We start from the raw sequence: 22,302 nt of genomic DNA, 5'->3' as shown, positions 1-22,302 counted from the left end.
TCAGGCAGCTGTCTGCTTTAGTCAGTTTTGTAGTTCCCTAATCTCTCAGAAATATAAGCAGAATTGGATGAAATTACATGGGTTTTGTATCCTAGTTTTGATGCAGAAATGTGAGAGTTTTGCTCTTTCATCATACATATAGGAATGGCCTTAACAGCTTAACCCGAAGTTCAGCTCCTCCAGCATCGTGCTATCAACAGTGACTGACAACAGGTGCCTGCAGAAGACTATAGGAACAAGGCAAATATATAGAGACTTCCCAGAAGTTTCTCTCAGCCTCAAGCAAACTATGGCTCAGAAACATCATGAAACAGATATTTTCTTTTTTCTCTTCTTATTCTGAACCCATCAACTGATTAATTCATTTTATGCAAAATGCATCAGAAACAATAATGGGCTGAATTTAGCCCTGAAAGAAGTGGGTATCATTCTGTCCATTTCAATGGAAGTACTTCAGGGACAAAATTGTGCTACTTGACTTAATTCTCTCCTGGTATCCTTGCAAATGCAAGCAATTTCACCGCATCTGTGCAAAATGAGGTGAATTCTTCTAAGTAAATTCTTCTAAGTAAAAGAAGAATCCTGGTGGATGTTCCACGCTTTCTGTCTCCATGCACTTGTGTCCGTGTTGACAGCTGCTCACTGTCACTATAAACCACTGTCAGATCAGATTGGCATTGCCTTGCACATTAACTCCACATTTCAGATGGTGTAACCTGTCATAGCACTGTTCATGTCAATTGATGTGAACTGATTTGCTCTAACCAGAGCTTGGAGCAATTTGATGGCAGTGCCTGTTATTACACAAAGCACGAGGCAGTGCCAAACAGCACAATCGGACGATCATTAATTTAATCAATTTCATTAACTTCACCATCATGGTAAGAGGGGGAAAGTAGAATTTTATAGTTATTATGACAGTTTTGTGCTGTGGGTTCTTGGGAGTTTCACTAATTTCAGTTCTGTAAATCATTATTTACCCATACAGGAGTTTTCCTAGGCAGATTACCCAATGCAGGTATGCAGTACCTGCCACATACTCTACACCCTGTCCCCCCCAAGATGCGCAGTGTATATGAAGGTATGAGAGGTATATGTATGCAACCTATACCAAACCATACAAAGGTTTATTTACCTGTTCTTTACTCACAGCTCCACTGAAAGTGAGATACAGGCATTTCTTACACAAGAGATTTAATGTTAGGCTGTTATGGATCCACTTGGAAGTAAAAATTATATAATCGTGCTAACTACTATGCCCCAAAACAGCTGTTATGCAAGCAACAGACTTAGAAATATAACCCTAAGTATCATCTATACACTTTGTGAACAGATTCTTAGTGCAGAGTTATGATCATTGTATGCAACAGTTATAGCGCAGTTTATTTGAAAGATATGTTTTGAAACAACATCTCATTTAATGGGACCATAACATCTCTAAAGGAGGAATGTTACAGTTATTTAATATCAAAGAAAGGACATAGATGCATACCTGCCGATACAAAGGTTGTCTTTGCCCTAAGGCTCTCACAGGTTGAGGTTTGGGAGTGTCTGTAAAGGCTCACTCTTTAATTAAAGCAGAGAAAACCATTTCTACTTGTGACCAGGTATGCTTAGCTTTTGACACTCAATTATCTCCATATACCTACAGTAAAAAGTTACCTAAATTTCTTGGACTGACAAATTTAACATAAAGAGAGCTTTGACTCATACAAGAGGATAATAAGACTGCTTAAGCGTGACAATTTGGGAAAATCTGAGGTTTCAACAATAAAAAGTTGCTCCTTGTTATAGTACCATAATTCAGACATCTTGGCCTACAGATTGGCAGATCGTTTCTTTTCTCTCATCCTCAGACAACAAATGTCTTTGCTGGTGGTGGGTCAATATTAGCATTTAATTTGCTTGACATACACACGAGGAGTATCTGCCAGCTCTGTCAAGTCTGAGGCATACGCAACATATTCCCTGATGCCTGCCATTATTGCAGCTTCTAACCTAAGAAAGAAAGAGTTTCTTCCTTTCTCTGCAAGCCTGCTTGCCAACCCACAATATCTCAACAACACAACCCTGGCAATGATCTCCTGGTCATAAAGGCCTATGCACCGAGCTGTTCAATCTGTACTCAAATTAAATTGTTTTCCTGATCAAAGAAAACAGTTGAAAGCTACGGAGTTGGAGCATAGCCTGGCTCCATCCCCATTTCTGTATCAAGTCTAATTCAGAACAGCATGGGTCCCAGCAGGGGCCATGTGGGATTCAACCAGGCCCCACTCCTCCACTGTGTAAGGGTGGCAGTTTATCCCTAATCTTTTTTTCTTTTCTTCTAGCCATGTATTAAACCATGTGAGGGGACCTCCCTTTTATCCCATGACCATTTAATTTCTTTAAGACCCTTTGGTGATGTGAATCACTTTTTGAAAACCCAAGTCCACTATATATCAGGCAGCATGCCCTTAGCCTGATTCTCATTAACTCCTTCAAAGGATGCTAATGGATTTGTGAGGCATGTTTTCTCTCTACAAAATGATGTGTTTACCAATTCTATTTTCTATGATCTGTACCAATTTGTCTGGTACAGAAATCAATTTTACTGGTCAGTAGTTTTTCAGCGCTGCTCTTTAAACTTTTTTTTTTTTTAATAGCATCATATTAACCACTTTCTATTTCTCTGCTTTCAAGAGTGATTTCAGAAATTAGTAGTTTAGCAGTCTCATATTTTAGCTTCTTTAGAATGGTTGGTTGAATGCTACCTGGTCCTTGAGATTTGCTACTGTTCATTTTATTGAATTGCTCTGACAATCTCTTCTGTTGACAGTTCGATTTGAGACTCCTCTTCAGGCTTGTCCCTGTAAAGAATGGTTCAGGTGTGGAAACCTCCGTGACCTCTTCTGAAGAGAACACTGATGCAAATCATTCATTTAGCTTTCTCACCATGGCCCTAGCTTCCTGGAGTATCCCATTTGCACCTTAATCATCTCTCAGCCCATTGACTTTCCAACAGGCTTCCTGTTTCTGAGAAAGTTCATATTAGTCACTTTTATGCCTGTAGGAAGTTGCTCTTCAAAATCTTTTTTTGGCTTGCCTCATTAGAGTTCTATGTTCAACAGGATGAGTTTAACTTGTCTTTTATTTTCCTCATTTGGACAGGATTTCCACAATCAAATGGATGAGTATTTTACTTCTAATAGCCTTCTCTATTCTGTTGTTTAAACATGCTGGCTTTTGTCAAAATCTTTTTAGGGCTTTTTTTTTTTTTTTAAATACATGTGATATACTGACTCTCAGATTCTAATAAAGCATACTCCTCCAAAGCATTTTTTTGCCCAGTCCTTTTAACTATTTCTCTTCACTTTCATGTAGTTTTCCATTTTTATAACTTAAACGTGATCATCATTAATTTTTTCATGTTTTCAGTCCTGCTCAGATGATGTAAGTATTTACAGTTTGACCCAGCACCCATCCACTGCTTCAGAGAAAATACAGGTTTTTTCTCCTTTTGGGGGTTTTGGGTTAGTTGCTCCAAGAACTAGCTATTTATTGACTCCAGGATTTGTACCTCACACTCCAGAGACCTTACTGCTACTGGAGGTGAACTAAGATTTGAAATTTGCTGTGTACTGTCCTTGGAAATAAAATCACTTTCCTGTGTCTTTGACAACCCAGCTGCGAAAAAAAAAAGGGTTAAAAATATCATATGTCGCTGTAAATCAGAAGTCACTTACCAATCTAACAAAATGAATCTAAGGCACAAGGACAGTGGTGTTACCTAATATCTGGAAAACTGATAGCCCTCATATCCTTAATCATCTACAATTACCTGTGACGGTCAACAGATGAAGTACACTAACTCTTGAAGGTAGGTAAGTCACTGTTAATAAGCCAATGCATTTAACGAATTCTCTTGTTTATCTCCTAGGGCCAGAAAGGGCTGTGAGGTTCATAATGAGCTCTGCAGCAGCAAAGTGGTCTATCACCTGAACTGGCCAAATTCAGCTGGCCCAGCCCATCTCCTGTTGCCTGGGGATGGTATCTGCAAATCTGTGGCCTGCCAGGGGGAAGGAGGTGGCCAGCCACTGTTTCTGTCAGGAGGTCCTTGCTGTCAGTGTAAAGCCTGGGACAGGAGCCATGCAGCCTCTCTTCCCCACCACGTGGCTGGCCCTATCACCCCCGCGCCGTGCCGACTGCCCCCTCGTCGTAGTGTCCTTGGTGCCAGGCCTGGTCTGGGAGGCTGAGCTTTGGATGCATCTCCAGATTGTTCAGTGCAACAAATTCAGATACAAATAAGAGTAAACACAAACGTGCCCAAGGGCCGCTGCTCACCTTGAAGCTTCACAGCCGGACCAGTTACCCGGCCCATAGGACTCTTGCCAACAGCAGCTAAGGATGGAAATTTTCACAAAATACCCAGGACTGCTGCTCCTTGTATTGCCTTCATAGGCCACTTTGAACTCTGCAAGTGTCATGTTAGCAATACTCCCATTGACTGAACTACTGTGGTGTTACCACAGTTCCCTCGAGGTCCTCCAAGGTGCCCTGAAAGGACTTGGTCTGACATGCTTTTCTGTAGCTCTGGCTGCATCAGAGAAAATGGCTGCACTTTTCCAGAGCTGAGAGACCTGATATCATAGATTTTTAAGGCCAGAAGAGACCAGTGTGTTCGTCTGTCACCCTCAAATACCATCCCTCTAGCACCAGGCACAGATATGACCCTGGCATTGAAGCTTATTAAGTTAAGCTTATTAAGCTTATTATTTAAGTTACTTTCATAGCTTCTCTGCATGTGTTTAACTAAGGGGAGAAATTCTCAAGTCAGAACTGCTTTTCTATTTCATATGGCCTTATCAATATGTTTGTCTTTTGGGGTGACAGGAAAGGTAACTCCGATTCTTGTATTCATGAATATTCATAGAGGTGAGAGGATTTAAGCACTTAGGGTATTGTTTGAAAGAAAATTTAGATCCCCTTTGCAAACACCATCATGGTGATAGAAAGTCTTCCTTTTCCCTGTAATAATTTACTTTAAAAACATCCTCCTTGTATTATTTCCAGCTATCAGAATCAGCCAGCAAGGTATAGCCTAAATTCTGATATAGGGCAATTGTAGTAAATGGAGAAACAAGCATAAATTATATCAGTAGTGAGCCCAAGAAAGGATTGAAGTGATAAGGGAAGATGAGCTGAATAATTTATTTCACCTTATCTTCTACTGGTAATAAAATAAAAAGAATGAATAATATTGTTTTTTATAAAGAACGGGTATTTGTATGCCTTGCCCTTTCATCCTCACAGAAAGTTGTCACCAGCCAAGTGTAGTTCATCCCGTTTCATCCATTGGACATTTGACTGTATCTATGTCACATGACTTTAGATCCCATTCACTTCCTAAACTTTAGCTGTCTGTATCATGCAAATCCCACCCTACAGGGTGCGAGCAGTCTCATTTAAGGCAACTGAGCTCTTTTCACGAACAAGGATCTGCACAACCATACTGTCAGTAGATAAGTCACAGAGCGAGCTAGCATGGACAGCCAGGAAGTCGCTGCGCTCCCCAGAGCATAGGTGAGGTTACAGTTCCTGCACTTGCGCTTCTGCCTCTATTTTTTGCTCTTTCTGTTGACAGAGAACTTCCTTTACCAGTGGTCTCCACCACACAAACTTTGCAAATCTTGCATGAGCATTTTAAAAAGGGAGGGTTGGTGCATCCCTGTTTCCGTGGGCATGTTCACAAAGGCAAGAGTCGTGATTTCAGCAGGAACAGACATATTTGCACTAGTTCTCAGCAAACCAGCTTGGGCAGCGGCAGCAGCACACTGTGGCGCTGGGAGTTCAGGATAAATTGGACAGATCTGCCTAGAAATGATGAGTACATGCTGAGGCAGCTGTTATGCACTAAGGACCATACTGCAGAGCATCCTTCTAGTGGTACCCAGGCTAACCGCACCAGAGGTGTCTCTGCCCTTGCTGCAGTGACATCTCTGATTACAGTGTAGGTGTTTTTTGCTGCTGGACACATCAGACTGTTTTATGCTGCTCTGGGGACATGAAGCAAAAGTAAATAAACATTTACCAGTCAGCTGAAATGGGTGGTAATGGCTACTAATTATGTGAGGCAAATAAAATAACTGGTGTTTGAATGACTGACCTTTAATTCTTTAACTCAGAGAGCTTCCATTTGCTACAGCATTCAGACATCAGTTGCTGTCACATGGCTAAACTTGCTTTATTAAACAGAAATTCCTCTTTCTGTCTGCCAAAGCTTGGAGTCAAGAGTTTTTCAACAAAGTTTATTACTGTCTTCTCTGAATTTTAACCCTATGATGCAGGGCTGATGAGTGGATGCTTTTGAGGAGTTTCTGTTTTCAGATATTCCCAGATGTCTGCTGTCTGAGAGAAGATGTTTTATGAAAGAAGAACAAATGTTACCATCAGAGTAATATAAAATAATGAAATTAAATAAAAGCATCTATAACCTGCTTCATGGAACTTGTGGAAATAACTTGTGCAAGGCACTGTGACTGTCGGCAACTAAAACTGTGCAGCTATTTTGCAGACCTGAATTTCCTGCTGAGTAACAATTTACATCAGCAAACTAATTATATTTCAGAGTTGTTAACAAGCTTATCTATTAATTTATGTGTTCGTTTAAAAACTACTAAATAGAAATGTGTTCCTGAATAACTACTAGTCTCACTTTTGGGGGTAAATTGTCACTCAATCATATTTATTATAAAAACGCCATGAAAACTCCCACATTGTTTATGGAATTTAAACACAGACACTGATTATAGCTAGGACACTGACAGCCAGAACTAGGAGTGTTTTTGCATCTGTGTCACCTGCATCAGTATAAACGCTTTAGACACTATTGATATCTATTCATGATCATATTAACTGTTCTCAGATTAACAGAATTCAGCACGACCTGCTGCATGTCATTAATTTTGAGTTATATTGACCAGAAAGTGAAAGGCATATAGGAATTATCAAAACTAGTCCACACCTGAGTTGCATATAACTTTGTTTTGGTGGAGGGTTTCTTTTCGAGCTGACTACTGTTGGCTAAATCCCTCCACTGATCCTGAACAAAGTGTCCAGAAGTCGCTACCTAGATATACATTTCTCGGAAACTGAGAGGAAAATTGTTTTTAAGATGAAAGCATAGACTTGAAAGATCTGGCTTCAGCTCTGAGGTGTCTTTTAGACTCTCCGGAGGCTGTATCAAACCAGGTCATGTGTCCACACTTTACTGTCTTGCACTCTCTCTGCTTTGGTTTTGGCTTGGGTTTTCAGACTGTTTTGCAGGCTCATGGAAATCCACAGGTGGTGACTTGTTAAGGGGTGGCAAATGATGGCTAAGGGAAAGCAAGCTTACTCTTGGCAAGCTGCTATTAGTGAAAGTGAGGATATTTTGAAAGGGACACAAATAGTGAAAGCTTAAAGGCTACACTTTTAACTTTCAGTTCTACCAGGTGAGCTGTCTTTGATTAGGTGGAGGTACAGCTCCTTGCACACACAGTGGAGCCTTTGAACAGGACTGCAATGCCATTGGTATTGGCGGACTAAGGTCCGTCACTCCATCCCACAGGACCTCTGGTAGAGCTCCCCCATGCTGACCTTCCTTGTGATGCTCTATTTCTGTCCATACATTATAAACAGTTACTCAAAGAGCAGCACATCTTATTTTCCATGTTTTCTAGCTTTCCTAGTTTCAGGTATTCACAGTAAACATGGCCAAGCTTCTGTCAAGGGCAGGAGCCCAATGAAGACTGTAAAATACAAAGGATAGATGGATACCAAAAATCTTCAGTTTTGGCTTCTTTGGTGATTTCTGTGGCTCACACACACTTTCACACCTCAAGAGCACAAGCATCTTAAAGGTGGGTGAACACATCTTCGGGGAAAAAGGATATAAGTCTTGTTTTAGCTCTCTGTGTGAATACAAATTTCATCCTCATGCACATAAACAGCAGAAAAGACTTTATGTGGAGAGCTAGTTTAACAACTGGAAGAATGCTTCTTCAAAGACTGAGCTATTAAAAGGAGATACATGACCTTAAAACTTAGACAATATAGGGAAAGTATCTTTCCATTTAATGAACAGCTGGTTGAACGCAGAGAAATATAGTCATTTTTCTTGGAGATGGATTTATAACTACTAATATTTTCATGCTAGTAGTATCTTTGAGCAAATGTGATATGTTTTATGATGTACCATGGTTTTATATACACATTTCATTCTTGTTATTCCTTGCAAATAAAAAAACCAGCAAATATGAACAAAAAATGCGGAGTGCTATAATACTGGATTTACCTGAAATCCTAGCAATAATGTGTCAGAAGCTTTACCAAAAAAAAAAAAAAAAAAAAAGAAAGCCTTAAAATGTAAACCTCTACTCAGCAAAGACACTGACTGAATGTCATAAACTGTCTGAAAGCAGAACACTGAATTTGCATCCAGTCATTCACTGGCATACTTACATCTTTTGGACAAATGCAAATCTCTCAAATACCATAAAAAATGAAAATATAATGGCCTCAGCATGTAAAATGAAACCCCAGTGTAAGATAAAATATATTCCAATGACTGCAATTAATTGCAAAGTAGAATAAAAAACTATACAAATAATTTATGTGCTTTAAATATCATAAAAAAAGCCATTAACAAGCCAACAGGAAACTGGCAGCTTGACAATTTTATGACACTAAACAGGACTGCAATGATGTGATTCTGACTTCATTTAAGACAATGACAAACCTTCTGTTAACTTTAGTTTTCATTAAAAAAAAAAAAATATTTTTCTTCTGCAATGCCAAGGAAATCAAAAACTCTCAGAAGTCTGGATATATCGACATTTGGGCTGGTTTAAGTATGCTTTATATACCTACAGAAATTAGCAGAATAATTTGTTATAGTCAGGCTTGCATTGTCAAATAACTCTCACATTGCAGAATCCCCTTATGTTCATTTGAAGTTTAATACTTATTTTTCCCTCTGATCAAGAAAGAGCATTGAAAATCCTCATGGTCTTATTGGATGGTTTGAGCCTCTACAGCTAACAAAAAAGAGACATGACTTAGGAGAAGCCATTTTGTATTGTTATCTTATCAAGTCTGGTCTTTACAAAGAGTGAAAGGTAGTCTTGAGATAAGGGCAGTTGATATTTCTTGTTTGTATAATTTTTGCAGTACTGTAACAGTTTTGAAAATATTGTGCACAACAGAAGTGTGATTTATGCTGAGAGCAACATCCAAATGAAGGAAGAGAAGAGTACGCAGTGTCTGAACTATCGGTGCTTGGCAGGTGGACAGTGGGGCAACCTTCTGCTCTGGACTTCAGCAGCAGGGTTGGAAAGCCCAGGGCCATCGCGGTCCCCACGGGGGGAGACCCATCAGCTCCATTCCCACTGGAGAACAGAGCCACAGAGAACTTGAAAAAGCAGATAGGAGAGCATTTCTGACCTGAGCAAAAGGCAGGGAGAGGTTGTAGCTCTGCAAGACAAGGAGTCTCACCTCTTGCCCAAGACCCTCTGCCCATGCACCGTGAGCTGGCATCCTGGGATGAAGGCAGAGACATCCCACTTTACTATGCTGTCTCCAGAAGCAGGGGCTGGCACACCATGGGCTTCCCAGGGTTCATCCGGGGGAGCATTCCCCTCTGCTGTGCCACTCTTCACAGGGAGCTGCTCACTGAGGTGAAGGAGCCACAGCCTGCTTTTCCCTTTCCTCTCCTCCTCATCACCCACTCCAAAACACACCGTCGCTGGCTCCCTGCCAGGTCCCGCACTGTCCCCCCTGCTCCGACTCGACCTCTCTGCAGGCAGAGGGGCTAACAAGGGTCTGCCAGGGGACGGCCAGTGAGCAGGAGGGGAGGAGGAGATGGTATTTTGGGGCTGGGGGAGGGAAGGGAAGGGGTGCTTCAGGAATGATTGTCGTCTCCTGAACTGAGTTTAATTTAGCCCCTAGGACCATAAACTGCTTGGAAGTAACTGCTAGGCAGTGTTCTCTGCTTGCACATGTCAGACACATGGCCCCTTCCCAACAAGGGCCCTGGGCAGAGGTTTATGAGCCAGTTGGAGTGTTGAGGCGCTGTGGTATGGCAACAGATGGGCCGGGATGAACATCTTATGTTGGAGATTGCTCCCCAGAGGCTATTTCTGGCCTCTTCAGGCCTTTTGTGTTGCTGGAGGGCAATGGAGCTACAACATAATACAGAATTAGGCCTGCTAGGTCTGACTGAGGAAGGTGTTTCTAGCATTTGTGAAGCAAGTGCAAGTCAGCTATTTCAGTATGGGAATGGCAATTGTCTTGCAATCTGAGTAATTACCATGTGTGGCAATATATGTGCGCCGTGACAGCGTTTTCTAATGCCTCCATTAGTGTGCAGCTATGCTGCGCAGTACCAAGGCTTTGCCTGTTTCACAAACTTTTTAAAGCTTGTGAATAAAGTTAAGCGCATCCTTCAGTTCTTTGCTGAGTTGGGGAGAGATTAGTTACAGCCTTAATTCAGCTCCACCAAGGTGCATCTTTATTCCTCAGAGAAAAACAGCAGGGCTGCCTGCTGCTTTTATGCATTGCACTCCCTATACGTAGAAAGATTTCAATGCACAACCTTCCCTCTTCGCTAAAATGATAATAAAATAAAAAGTAACTGTGTTAAGTGACAACAACAGGAAAAATATAGCTCCAGATGCTCGGAGCTATTTAGGCACCAAATTCCCATTGAAACTGTCTAGCTACAATCACTCCTTCACTTACATAGTTTCTGCTTGGCCTTTGCTTATGTCAATGTATCACAGTTTCAAGAAATCGCTACCCATTCTCAGCAGTTAATTATGACTACCTAAGCCAGTCAGACTAGACTGATTCGACTGAAAAATTTGTAAATGTTTAAGTGCTCCCAGTTCTGGGTTCTTAATCCTTTTCCCCATTTGAGACAACTGCTTGTCAGCAGAGCCAAGCCCTTGCGCTTTCTCTGCCTCCCCTCAGCTAGGAAATGGCGCTTCTTGTACAAGAAGAATGAACCATTTAGTTGATGTTTTCACCCGGGCGTTGAGACCAGAGCCCGACACTGAACGAGGCGGGTGGGATACGGCGCGACTGAGGGCAGTGGCGGGATACGGCGGGGCTGAGGCCTGAGGGACAGCGGCAGGATAAGGGGCTCTGAGGCTGAGGGACAGCGGAGGGAAAAGGGGCTCTGAGGCTGAGGGACAGCGGTGGGATAAGGGGCTCTCAGGCTGAGGGACAGCAGTGGGATAAGGGGCTCTGAGGCTGAGGGACAGCGGCGGGATAAGGCGCGCTGAGGCTGAGGGACAGCGGCGGGATAAGGGGCTCTGAGGCTGAGGGACAGCAGTGGGATAAGGGGCTCTGAGGCTGAGGGACAGCGGCGGGATAAGGCGCAGCTGAGGCCTGAGGGACAGCAGTGGGATAAGGGGCTCTGAGGCTGAGGGACAGCGGTGGGATAAGAGGCTCTCAGGCTGAGGGACAGCGGTGGGATAAGGGGCTCTGAGGCTGAGGGACAGCGGCGGGATAAGGGGCTCTGAGGCTGAGGGACAGCGGCGGGATAAGGCGCAGCTGAGGCCTGAGGGACAGCAGTGGGATAAGGGGCTCTGAGGCTGAGGGACAGCGGTGGGATAAGGGGCTCTCAGGCTGAGGGACAGCGGCGGGATAAGGGGCTCTGAGGCTGAGGGACAGCAGTGGGATAAGGCGCGCTGAGGCTGAGGGACAGCGGCGGGATAAGGGGCTCTGAGGCTGAGGGACAGCGGCGGGATAAGGCGCGCTGAGGCTGAGGGACAGCAGTGGGATAAGGGGCTCTGAGGCTGAGGGACAGCGGTGGGATAAGGGGCGCTGAGGCTGAGGGACAGCGGCGGGATAAGGGGCTCTGAGGCTGAGGGACAGCGGCGGGATAAGGCGCACTGAGGCTGAGGGACAGCGGCGGGATAAGGCGCGCTGAGGCTGAGGGACAGCGGTGGGATAAGGGGCTCTCAGGCTGAGGGACAGCGGTGGGATAAGGGGCTCTGAGGCTGAGGGACAGCGGCGGGATAAGGGGCTCTGAGGCTGAGGGACAGCGGTGGGATAAGGGGCTCTGAGGCTGAGGGACAGCGGTGGGTTAAGGGGCTCTGAGGCTGAGGGACAGCGGCGGGATAAGGGGCTCTGAGGCTGAGGGACAGCGGCGGGATAAGGGGCTCTGAGGCTGAGGGACAGCGGCGGGATAAGGCGCGCTGAGGCCCGCGGCCCCTCTCCGGCCGGGGACCGCAAGAGGGCGCGTCCGGACGCGTCTCCGGAGGCACTCCGCGCCTCAGGGTTCATTAACGGGCCTCGCAGGCAGGCTGAGCACGGCGGCGCTCTGCCGTGGTTATGCAGCCAGTTACAGGCTGGGAGACAGCTTCTGGCGTTTATTGGTGCCCTGTGACACCTGAATTATCATAAGGTCAGAGAATTCATTGAACCCGAGCAGCACTTAAGCACCGTTAGACTCATTTGTGGCTATTCAGACCAAACAAGTTTTTCAGAGGGAGACTATTGGCTCCAGGTAAAAACGTTAATGCAAGGAGCACGAAAAGAAAGCTAGGCTGTTTTAATAAGCTGTCTTGCTGCTGTAGCAGGGACGGGCAGGAGATTATTCCAAACAAGCGGCTTGCTGTGCCAGCTAAAGGAGTCCCTGGGACGCCGATAGGAGATAATCAACAAGGAGACACCCGTGCTATATATTTTTCTGCTGCCTTTCCTCTCTTTCCACCGACTGCGGGTATCTTACTGATCTCAGAGCACTAGGATTCAACAGCCACCATTTTAATGTTCAGTACCTTGAGGGAAACATGATGCCGAGTTGTTAATAGCCTCACCTGCCCACTCTAACACGTCCATTGCTGCTTCCACTATCCCGGTAGCAGTGGGAAGTCAGCAGGGAAAAAAAACAACAGCCTAATGTAGACCAAGAAACATAAATCAGCTACTTCTGGAAGGCGATGCTGAAGCCCAGGCTGTTACAGGATCCTCCCTAGGTGGCAGGAGGAGTGAGCGGGTCCTTGGGAGATGGCCAGGAATCCCCCCTCTGCCTTGCTATGGGGGGACAAGGAGGAGGAGGAGGAGGAGGGAGGGACTCCAAGGGAACAGGTGGTGGAGGTTGAGATCCCTTTCCTCTGAGTCAAGGGACAGCAGCTGTCAGTGCGAAGGTGGAGATATGTAAATGGCAGGCTGGGTTCGCTCTCTTCCCAGAGCAACAGCAGCCGAGTCAAAACAAGCACAGCCAGAAACATGAAGCCCTTAACCACCCCACCCCCCCCCCCCCCCGCACACTCACTCACACAGATACACACATCATAATTCATGCTACATCAAAGCAGTGATTACCACAGCTTCCTGGCTGTCTATTTCTGTTTATTTATGGTGCATTACACATTTTGATGCTATTCTCATACAGCGGTTCAGCTGCCACTGTTCTGTATTTGGGTGGGAAAAAAAACCCCAAACAACAAATGGCTGTAACGTACAGTATGTTGTCCCCTGGGAACAAAGGACAAATGAATGCTCAGCACCTTTCAGGGAGCAGCAATTCGGAGTTATTAATAGCATGATTCCCCCTTCCCATTTCAATCTAGTTCATGCCTATGCACTTGAGCGGGGATTGGGAGGGGTGACGTGGGGTAGGAGAAGGGCCAGAGCTGCTCCCAAAGTGACCTTTTAAGCTGAGCTGGCTTCAGAGGAGTTCTTACATCATCCTCCGTCTCTGTGATCATGTCTAGCTGGGCTGCTTCAAGGCAGGGGATGGAAAAAGGAGGGTGAAGGTTTGACATCGGCCTGAGGAGAACCACCAAACCTGTGCCTTGTTTGAAGCTGGATTTGAGATAATGGTAAGAGATCAGCTACTAAAAACACTGCCCACTGTGAGGTCACAGCCTGTTTCCTCTTCTCCCCCTCCTCATAAGGTAAGAACACAGGGACTTGACTTTATTAATTTATTTAAGGAAATGGCAGTCAGCTCAGACCGAGTTGAACATACCAGATTTATTTCTCCTTGCCGTCAACCTTACCATCGTTCCCCCTTGAAGCCTGACTTCTCATTACCATTACTCTCCTTGCAAAATGCAAGTCATTTTGTTTATGCCATGGGAAAAATATATAATCTCTTTAAGTGCATCGACAGTATCAACATAAAACAAATAATACTGAACAGGCAGCAAAAACAGAAGCCATTGTGCCGGCAATCCCTGCTGTGAGTGACACACAGACCGCCGCTGTGCACCGCCTGCTGTACCCTGGTGTTAGGAGTGACACTTCTTAAAGGCTCTTTTTACATCCCTTAATAATCCAGCCATCCTTGTGAGTGCACTGCAGGCACCGTGCTATCAGCAGAGTTTCTGCTGTAATAAACTGCTCTTTTATACGCCCAGTGATAGTGCCCATGAAACGTCCTGCAAGTTCATCTAGGGCCCCGAAGTCCTCGTTGCATAGGGCAGGGGAAGTGCAGTTATGCCCTCGGTGCCATGCCAGTCTACCTTGGCCCTGAACAAGAAGAAAGAAAGAAATACAGTCTTTTGCTTGTTCTATTCACAGCCATTTTTCCAATGGGAACCTCAGCTCAGACCAAAAGGGCTGGCAGTTTCTGAGAAGTCTCTGTCCACTGGAACAGAGGCAGAAACGACACAAATAACAATCTCCTCTCGATGGCTGCAAGCTTCAGGCACTGTTGCATGGAGTCACATCTGAACCAGAGAGCCAAAGGTGAAGGGCTCCATGCCTCATGACAAGCTTCTGAAGTCTCCCAGTCCCTCCTGACATGCTATTTGCAGAAACTGTTGCAACACAAAAGGGTAGCACAAAAGGGCTAAGCCTTGTGTCACGTATTTTTTCAAGCTACTACAGTGACATTTGTGTTCTTAATTTCACAGAGTTGCTGAACTTCATTAATTTATATGTATCTATATAGCTATTTTTATACATATATATATATAGATATATATACAATGGCAAGGACAGGCTCTAAGCCAAATGTTGACCTCATGCACAGATTAAAAAGGAAGCTCTGCTCATGCTGGTAGGATTGCACTGGATTTACAGCATAAGGAGTGACAGCCAAAGTGTCTGGATGGTATAGTCTACGTAGAGTTAAGTTTCCTACACACTCGTCCCCTGCTCTATCCACGTACTGCTGGCAGGGGCCTCACCAAGCCCCTTCCCATCCCCTCAAAGATTTGAAAGGCTTCCCAAAGGAAAGAAGAAGGAAAACTCTCATGTGAAACGTGGGTTTGGGCGACAGCACTAAGCAGGAGAACTAAAACAGAGCTCCAATGGGGCTCTGCTCAAAACAGAGCATGAAGTGGAAGTCACTATGGGGACTGGGAAGTGGCGGTCCTCTTGCCAAGCCTGGACTATCCCTGCAGCTGGGAAGTAAAACGGATGCCGACCCCTCTGAGGGAGCAAACCCCAGAGGAGGCACCTGAGAAAAGCACGGCTGAGTCTCGCACCTGCCCTCAAGGGGGGCTCCGGTGCAGGGGCAGAATCAGGTTTGCACTGGCCGCCGGCAGGTCTCAGTTTCACAGGCTGGTTAATCCCAGATGGCATGTGCTAGCCGAGGCGGGATGGTAACACAATCCAGATGGAGGGATTTCGTAGGGAGAAAGAAATGCTGCTGCTATGCAGTAGCACTCATAACCGGGGGTAATTTTTAGCCTCCAAGCTCAGTGCACATGGGCAGCAGCCACAGCGCTGAGGGGGATGTGGTAAGAGCTCCAAAGAAGCTGTTTGGGGCGGCCAGGTCAGTGCTGCAGGGCTTCAGCGACAAAATTAAAGGTCTTAGGGCTGTCTTGAGGTGGGGGACTATAACAGTTCAAAGGAGCTGGTAGCGCCTCTGGGCTCCGAGATTTAGTTGCAGCTGGCCCGTTCCAGGGCTGACCCTCAGCCTAATTTTTTTCACTATCCACTTTACTATCTGCAGCTGCAGTGCTCACATCACCAAAAAGTACCAGGCTGGGTTTGCTGTTGCTGTGTTTTTGCAACCAACCTGCTCCAACTCAACAGAGAAATTAAAAGTATCTTAGGCAGCTCTTTTGTCATTCAAGGTTTTGCTGTCACTGCAAATCAAATAAAAAAATGCTCGCTTTGTCCAACCATGTGTTCAGCTTAAAGCCAAGGTGTGTGAGAGATGTTTTTATTATTTTTATCCTATATTGACAAATCAGGGAAATATCATTCTGATTACAGCAAATGATTTTGGGTTTCTCGATGGGGTAATTCGGACTAAACTGTTCAACCCGAAATGAAATGTATGCTTCATTCTCCAGGTGTTTAGTTCTCTCGTTGAACTTAGTTTCCTTTTAGTTTAGGTCACTTCTAAAATGAAAAATGCCATTTTGAAGCAAAAGGTCAAAAAGTTTCATTTGGATAATGTCAAAACAAAACATTTTTATGGGCTTTTTTGAAGCACTATTCCGTTAAAGACTGCTGAAAGAAAGACGTTTCAAACTTTTTAAGATTTTCCCTTGTCGCTACTTTTTTGACAGAAACTCCATTTCAGGAGAATTACATCTCCTAAGAAAGTTTCTAATCCTAAATAGATTGTAAAACAAAAGTAAAGTAGAAGAACAAAATTAGAACATCAGCCCACTTTTGCTCAGCTAAGCTGTGGTCTTTCTTGCCACAGGAATGAACCCCCTGAGAGCAAGGCATAGGGATTAGGTGTCCTTGACAGACACCGTTCTTTTTTGGAGAAAGGAGATAGTTCTCAAGAAGAAACAGGGAACATGCAAGAGCTGAATTCGTGAGAATGGTCATATTGCTTTGCAGGGCAATCCTGAAATCAGCAGAAAAGTGCTGCATCTAGATATATTTCTGTCCTTTATCCCCATGACTGATTACACAGGCTTTGCAAACTGCCGATAGCTGTGTAGGCAGCGGCACTCCTGTCACAGGGAAGGTGTTTCCATTTTCGCAAAGATTTGTTTGCTTGGTCGAGACCCTGCAGCATGATACTAGCAACCTCTCATCCAGACTTGCAGCGCTTTACTGTAAGCGCTGAAGTAATCTTGGAGTCCTGACTTGACTATCCATATTCTCCGCTCTGTTCATCAAATGTTTTGCTGCTTATGGCAGAAAAAAGTAGGTGTATGAACATTATCCTGTAGCCGAGGCCTTTCAGTGACTTCCAGTGTGGAAAATTCAGGACTAGAGATAATGCTTGGGTTTCTGCTATTGGGTCCTCCCTCCTCCCCCTGCTCTGCCCCTGCCTGACACACACACCAGCAGTGATTAAATCAATGGGAATTAATCATATCCTGTGAAAGAAAAGCGGGCCTGTAGTTTCCCTTTTCTGTGTGATGGAATAATACAATCAACTTCAGAAATCATTTGTGATTGCTCTTGTCACAGGCTTTTGGCCAAATTAACCACTGTTACATGCAGACAAATCCGGAACCATTCCCTCGACTTCATCTTTCAGCTCCAAAGGTGCATGCGATACATTCCCTGTATGCCACGTGTATCACAAACAAAACCAGGGAAAAGTCACAGCGATTTCATCTTAGACGATCACGAATTTCTTGCTGACCTGAAAACCTGAGTAAGGACCTGTGTTTTCCATAACTCAGGAAATTTCACAGCTTCGGGGAGGGGGAAAAAAGAAAATCCAGAACAGCAAGAAACCGTTTACAAATTCTTCTGCGATGCAAAAACTGCACCAATCCAAAAAGACCTTTCTCCCACCCTCCACCCCCGGTGTCCCACCAAGAGGTGCTTGCTTTCATTTCAACAAAACCTTTGGGGGCTACCGGAAACCGGGGCTGCTCCAGCCAGCCCCCGTCGCCGCCGGGGACGGGCGGGGGGCAGCCCCGGGCCGCTGCTCCGCTCCGCTGCGGGCGGTGCCAGCGGGGGGGCGGCCCCTCCTCCGTCTCCCCTTTCGCCCCGGGTGTAAATCCAGAGCAAATCCATGCCGAGGACCGGCCAGGAAGCAAATCCGTTTTGTCATTAAATTAAGCAAAAGCCATTTTGAGGACTAGGCGCACGCTGCAAATTAACACACTCCTCGGCTAATTACCGCTGGCCGTGGGCTGGAGGAGGGGCGAGGGAGAAGCTGGGGGCTGTGCCCTGCCCCCTCCCCTCCCCTGCCCTGCCCTCTCGCCGGCCGCACCTCGGGCAGGCAGCCGCACGTCGGTAAGAAGCGGTGGTTTTGGAGGGGGTTTCCCTGCACCCTTCCTCTCCGATTCTGCCTGCGGACCGGTGGGATACGCAGCCAGATGCCCGGGTCACCCCCCCGGGGACGCATATAGCAGGGTAGCTTCGCCGCAGGGTGGGTGCCCTCTTCGTGAGGCTGTGCCTGCATGGCAGCAGAGCTTGGTTTTGTGTTTACTCCTAGGGCCCTACAGCCCTCCTGCAGCAGTTGCCTCAGCCATGCATCTCATCAGGGCACAATTAATTAATGAATTAATTATGGTGCTGCTAGCTACCTCTCTGCATTGAGTGGGGCGTAGTCAGCTTGGGGGGCTCCTGAGGGGCTGAACCCCTTAGCAGCCTGCTATGGACTGCAAGAGAAACACGCCCAAGTCTGTTTGCAGCTCAGCCAGCATACGGCTGTCCCTCTTAGAGCTATCCTGACTGTAATGGCATCTTTGTCCTGCAGTCTGGCTAACTTCTCTAGGATTCATTGTCAAGAAGAAGAGGAGGAAAAACCAGATTTTTTTTTAAAAAAGATCCCAAAAGCAAATGCAAAAGCTGCTAACAAAGAAGATGAGTTCCACTGGGATCCAAGAAGTAGGTATAAGTCAGATATTAAACCCTTTATTTAAGAAAATTAATAAAGTTTTTATTAAATATTAATGAACAAAGCTGGAGTCCATTCTCTCCCTGGTGAGTACTAAGCAAAATTAAATATGTTGTTGTTCTCCCTTTAATGTGATTGGTAGGGGTTAATTTTAAGGTTAATTTTTTGCCACTTGACACTGGATTTCAGGTGGTTTACATAGTATAATCACAACTGGCATTTCACCATGGCAACAGGTTCCTTACAGAGGCTGCCCACAGAAATGTTCTCTTCCTTTCCTTGGAGGGACTGGGGAAGAGCGTGTCCTCTGGCTACAAAACATTCGTGCTCAGACTAGCAGGGCACAGTAACGCTCTGCTGCCAGTGTACTGCACGATCTTCAACAAGCCATTTCCTTTTGAAAAATTTGCGTAAAATTGCTGCCAGGATGTGAGCTTCTCCTCAGAATCAGGTGTGTATATGGAGTGATGGGTTACCTTCAAACCTTGTCTTCCTAGCAGAAAAGCGGCCAAGTGCCAATCCAAAAGGTGTATATTGGGAAGAGAAGAGAAGGGCAAAGAGGCTCATCTTGTCCTTCCCTGTCATAGAATCATGGCACAGTTTAGGCTGGGCAGGCCCTTGGAGGTCTCCAGTCCAACTCCCCTCTCAAAGCATGGCTAACTTTAAACTTAGAGCAGGTTGCTTAGGCCTGTCTGGTTGCGTTTTGGCTGTCTCCAAGGATGGAGAGTCCACAGCCATGCTGGGCACCTGCTTCAGTACTGAACCACTCTCACAGTGATCTTCTTCCCCTATACTCAGTCAGAAATTCACTTACTGTGACTTGATGCAAATGCTGCAACTATTGCCTTCCTCTGAAGCGGCAGCAGTCCAACAGAAAGGCAGCGAAGCCCCATGCTATGTTACCGTCTTCCCTGAACCACCTCCCTAGGTGAGGAGAGTGCTGGGACACCCACTGTGCTGAAGCATCATGTTTCTGCAGGACTGGATGACCATCTGTGATGGGGAAGCCTGGTCCTTCAGAGAGCGGGTAGGGGAAGGAGAACAGTCCCATCCTCTCAGATCAGTCCCAAGAGAGCGCCCAAAGGGTCCTCTCCAACAAGGAGCCCGGGGCAGGCAGACCCTACCCCAGGGTGCCACCAGCTTCCCCAGCCCTTGTGAAAACCCGCTGGGCTCCTTGGCTGGAAGTCTCTTGGGGAAGACACAGCATTATTTCATTTTCAAGGGGCTTGAATGTTCTGCCTGCCTATGGCCTTTATCAGCCTCAGCTCTTTTTGTAGCCCTGCCATCTAAAGTTATTGTTCACATACTGTAGCTAATTCTTTTTGATGAGTTTCACAGCAAATACAGCTTCTCGAATACTTGTTATGCCGACTCTGTGGATGCTGGCTTTGCACATAAGGAAAAAAAAACCCATGGATGCATGGTACATCCATCTGTAGGTAAATTAAAAATGAGAGCTACTCAGCGACTGCTCTAGATGTGCGTAGGCATTTCTGTGTTGCGTTTGTTTTGGCTGGCAAAGCAGGAAACTGTGAGCATCCGTAAGGTTAAGAAAATGCACATGGACAGGGCATGATATTTTGAAGAGTGTCTTGACCTGAACCTGTGATTAAACAAAAAGGAAATAGCATTTGAAAAACAAGTAAAGGATCACTAAGATATTCAGGGCCTTGGAGGGAGAAATCTGCTTTCACTTTTCCTGGCATTTTGCCTGTCAAATTATGAGCTTATTTGTGGTGCTAAATGCTTTGCTTGTGTCCCAGAAAAATGCAGGAACTGCTGGCTTTTTTTCCAATGGAAGGGAGAAGTCGTTAATGATCCCAAAGGTTAAGAAATTGGCACCGTCAAAAGCCAGCACTCCTTTATTTATTCATCAGTTGGGCTCAGTGTGGGCTCCCAATGTGCAGGATTCCCCGCTTGACTGCCTGCCTTCCCCAGAGACCTCTCTGCATTTGCCTGTGTGTGCACACAGGCTTCAACCTATGTATAAAGGAGGATTAGGTTTGCAGCCAGAGATACAGGAGAGGTATACTTGGACCAAAACTATAATGTGGTACAGCTATAGGCAGGGGTCCCAAACCAAACATCTTTGCTGGGCCTTTCTTTGTTTGAGCTAAACCAAACTCTGAATTGCACTATATACCCAGAGGCTTCAGCGGTGTTCAGCTCTGGCAGAGGCTATATGTTTCTATGTCTGTATCTCCTAATGCATAGACGTGGTGTGTCCGGTGCCACTGAGCCACAGCCCCATATCCCCTGGTATGTGAGCAACTAATCCCAGGGGGGTTGGCATGGGGGTGAGAGATGGCTGCCCACGGTCCCCCCTACAGAGGACCTTGGGTCTCAAGGTCTTTAATGTTGTATTTTAAAGCACAATGTCATGCAGACACGTGGCTTCAGAAAGGGCTGTGTGAAACCCAAACTCAGGCACATGACTGTTGAGCATTTTGCTGTCTGTGGAGCCAAGGGAGGCCCCAGGGCACATGGAAAGGCTCTTTCCAACTCATCCGGACCAGCCCTGATGCTCCTCAAAAAGCAAAGAGGAGTCCCCTTCTGCTGCACCTGTGTCACCTCTGCTTTGGCATGTACAGGGGGGGCAGGTGGGAAAGATCAGAAGAAATGCAGCTACTTCACCCTTTCTACCCTGTCTTTAATCTGCTGCTTCTGTTCATCACCAGAGTGGTCTCTCTGAAGCGTGGATGTGTGGCAGTGACCCTACAGAGGAGTGTAACCTCAGCCCTTCCACTCAAAATGGAGGAGACCCTCTGGACCAGACCAACCTCTTATCTCCAGTTTTCAGAAACTTTGTTAGAGGGCAGGTGAGTGCATCAGCTTAGAAAACCCTATCTATTGAGAGCAGAAAGTATTGCCTGCTTATGCAATTGCTTAGGCAATTAACTGTCGTGAATTTTCCTCTACAGTGGTATCCAGAGAAATCAAGAATCAACCCTGCCTGACTTTCCATTCATACCTCTCTCCAAGGAAGCACAGGAGGGGAAAAAACTGGAGGAAATTACAATAAACTTCATCCTAAGCATTGTAAGCCATGCCCTTATCCTTCAGCTTGCCCCTTGCCTTTTCTCTCTGTTTAATTTAAAATATTCATCCTTCAAAGGAAAGAAGGAACTTTAAAAGGAGGTATAGAACAAACTTGTTAAAAATACGGGTGGAATTTCACTGCTTGTTTGTGGAACTGAGTACAGAAAATCAAAAAGTGTTCTGGCAGAGGAAGAAATGCATTTATTGAGGTATCATGCTGTAGCAGTGCACGGAGGCCTCTAATGAGAGCATGTCACAGTATGCTAAGTAGTCCTTACCTACATGGGAAGTTGTGTTTCCTGACACCTTCTGAAATCTAAAGACACAGCGACAAAGCATAGTGGCTTCTCTTTTACCAGCAGGAAAAGTAACGCACTGAGAGATAGGCCTCATACGTCAAAACTCAGAGCCAAGCAACTTTGAAAAGTGTGTTTAGTCTGTCTTACCCCTGTGCTGCAGAGCTGGGATCCCAGTGCCCATCTCCTCAGGTGCAGGCCAGCACCTAATTA

The 22,302-nt window shown here is 45.6% G+C and overlaps 1 long non-coding RNA gene across 1 annotated transcript; it reads left to right on the top strand.

The window, feature by feature from the left end:
• Positions 1–13,808: 13,808 nt before the first annotated feature.
• LOC142407749 (uncharacterized) lies at positions 13,809–21,794 on the top strand. Its single transcript, XR_012775032.1, has 3 exons — positions 13,809–13,853; positions 21,433–21,573; positions 21,676–21,794. It is a non-coding gene; the product is annotated as an uncharacterized LOC142407749 (long non-coding RNA).
• The last annotated feature ends 508 nt before the right edge of the window (positions 21,795–22,302 follow it).

The sequence above is a fragment of the Mycteria americana genome, chromosome 3, assembly GCF_035582795.1.
Source record: "Mycteria americana isolate JAX WOST 10 ecotype Jacksonville Zoo and Gardens chromosome 3, USCA_MyAme_1.0, whole genome shotgun sequence".
NCBI classification, from domain to species: domain Eukaryota; kingdom Metazoa; phylum Chordata; class Aves; order Ciconiiformes; family Ciconiidae; genus Mycteria; species Mycteria americana.
The sequence above is the reverse complement of the archived record's forward strand: the minus strand, read 5'-3'. Positions and strand labels throughout refer to the sequence as shown.